At 37.1% G+C, this 2,537-nt stretch overlaps 1 non-coding gene across 1 annotated transcript; it reads right to left on the bottom strand.

Annotated features, from left to right (window-relative positions):
* Positions 1 to 2,209: 2,209 nt before the first annotated feature.
* On the bottom strand, positions 2,210 to 2,281 carry TRNAC-GCA (transfer RNA cysteine (anticodon GCA)). The gene has a single exon. It is a non-coding gene; the product is annotated as a tRNA-Cys (tRNA).
* Between the last annotated feature and the right edge of the window lie 256 nt (positions 2,282 to 2,537).

Here is a 2,537-nt window from a genome sequence, read left to right as displayed (position 1 = left end):
AAATATGGACCTAGTCCCTTTTGCAAATTCCTGTTTCATATGTAGGTCCTTTTTTTTTATCTTCGTTACCGAGGCTTCACTGCATTCGCGCTTTACTCCGTCAATGGCCATACATACTTGTTATACACGTTTTAAACTTTATTACTCTATCCATATTTTAATTGCTGATATATATTGGCGTTTTATTTTACAACATTATCCATCGATATGTCAAATATATGTTTTTTCTTTAATGTCTATGTTTCACCTATTCGTATAATTATTTATTCTCTGGGACCTGGGACTCTCAAGTAATCTTCGTTCCTTTAGCTATATATACGTAGAGCTATTGGTGAATTTATCTCTCTCACGTTTCTGCTTGTCAGAAAAGCAGATAATACTTCACTTTATACATACTACATCAAATTCATACAAATGAACTTATCTAGTTATTCCCACCATTTTGAAATATTAGCAGATATAGCATTAGATGTGTTCGTATCCACATCCTAAAATTCAAATATAGGAAAAGTAGTGCTGCTTATGATTAGGTTTTCTCCGGAGCGGTTGTTTGCGCGCTTTCAATCGGAGACCTCCGGTTACCTCCGACTGATGCAGCGCAGGTTGCATATGTGCTGTGGCGCAGACATACACTTTCCGCTGAGCATTCCTTTAATCGGATCAGTTTGTGATTCGAGTCCGCTGACGTCCGCGTACCTTTTAAAATAAGTTGTAATTTGTTGTTGTTTATTCTCTCTTTTATGTTAATCTCTCTCTTTCTTCGGCTCTTTTTTTTTCTTGTGTTGCTTAAAGTGCTACGTTAGCTGACAGATTTTTTTCTAGTTTTGAAGTTCATAGTATATGTGGAAAGGCGTATTAGTTTTATACCATTGATCAAATTAATAACATTCAATCTAACTGCAAAACTAACCCAGAAGTAAAGCTTTTCAGTAGCTAATGTAAACATTTATACTTTAATTCTCCTACAAACTCTCGTTTAATCGCAAACAGTGTTGTCAATTATTATTCTAATCGGTTTAGTTTAACGTAAAATATATTAAGGGAGCTTCAGAATGGAACAAAAGAAACGTGGGCTATCAATGGGATAAAGTTTACTGTACAACATAATTTATTCAGATTCTTTACCGAACAGGATTGTGATTATTGTGTTAAAGAGTGTCAGAATTTGAACTGCCTCTTCTAAAATGCGCCACTCTTGCTCTGTAATAAAAATATAAGCGGATAGTAACTTAAGCATAATTGGAATTATATTATTACCACATGATTCTTTAGTTTCATTCAGAAACTCAATATTTTAATCCAAACAGTAAAATATAACTCAAGTTTCCTAAACAGCGAAATATAACTCAAGTCGTCTTGTAAATATTTCATATGTTTTTTATTGCCTCGAAAGTTACGTTTTAGAGAAATTTGAAGACTTTTACCTATGCTGTGGGCCTTTGGGAACAATAGCACTTAAACAATTTAAAAAGAAATCGTATCAAACGTTTTGCGTAATTGTTTTCATCAAGTTCGCGATTGTGCGATCGCTTCAAATGGTCTAACAAATTCTAAGTTCCACCACCCTTAGAGTAAATTCGCCCACAAAGTTTACAGCGTACGACATTATTATTATCTTCAACTAAGTTAAAGAATTTCCATGCGACGGATATCCGATTTGGTGCCATTTTATTCCACTCACAACTACCGTCAGTCCGTACGCGCCGGTCGTCCTTGAGCTAACTGTCGCTTCGCTCCGAACCACCGCATCCCTCCGTATATCCCCTGTTCCACCTACGGTAGTACCGGAGATCACCGGTGGAGAGCTTTATTCGTAATCTCCGATTCCTCCGCGGTAGTAGTCACTCCGATGAGCAGCACTGAGGAAAAGACACTTATATACCATATTAAATCAGTCCTTAAATACAATATTAAAATTGAAAATAAAAGTTCAGTACACCATTTTACAAAGCTATAACATTTAACAACATTAATACAGTAGAACATTTAATTTTAAAGACCGGCAGACACTGACAAACAAATAAGTGAAAGGAAAAGTAATGTCACGAAGATGACACATATTTTTATTACTCTTTGACGCATTTGACAACATTTCGATTTCTTTATAATGTTGTGACTTATTTCAATGTACCGAAGTACATATGATATTTCCATGCAGATATTCTGCGTCATCATTCGATGGAAGAGTAATGGAACGGAGAAAAATTCTCTCCGGCGCCGGGATTTGAACCCGGGTTTTCAGCTCTGCGTGCTGATGCTTTATCCACTAAGCCACACCGGATACAACCCCGACGCCGAACAGAATCGTCTCTGATTGAGTTCCAACTCTTGGGTTCCCTCTAGTGGCCGCCCTTTGCACTACGTCATAGATGTCTATGAACATCGGACCGAAGTCCACACATGTGCTCAGGTGCACTCGTTATGAGTGACTAGTTGGCCGGGGTCCGACGGAATAAGCGCCGTCTTAAATCACTTCGTGATTTACGCATATCATATATTATTTCAATGTACCGAAGTACATATGATATTTCCATGCA

This window comes from Periplaneta americana, chromosome 16 (genome assembly GCF_040183065.1).
Source record: "Periplaneta americana isolate PAMFEO1 chromosome 16, P.americana_PAMFEO1_priV1, whole genome shotgun sequence".
Taxonomy (NCBI): domain Eukaryota; kingdom Metazoa; phylum Arthropoda; class Insecta; order Blattodea; family Blattidae; genus Periplaneta; species Periplaneta americana.
The sequence above is the reverse complement of the archived record's forward strand: the minus strand, read 5'-3'. Positions and strand labels throughout refer to the sequence as shown.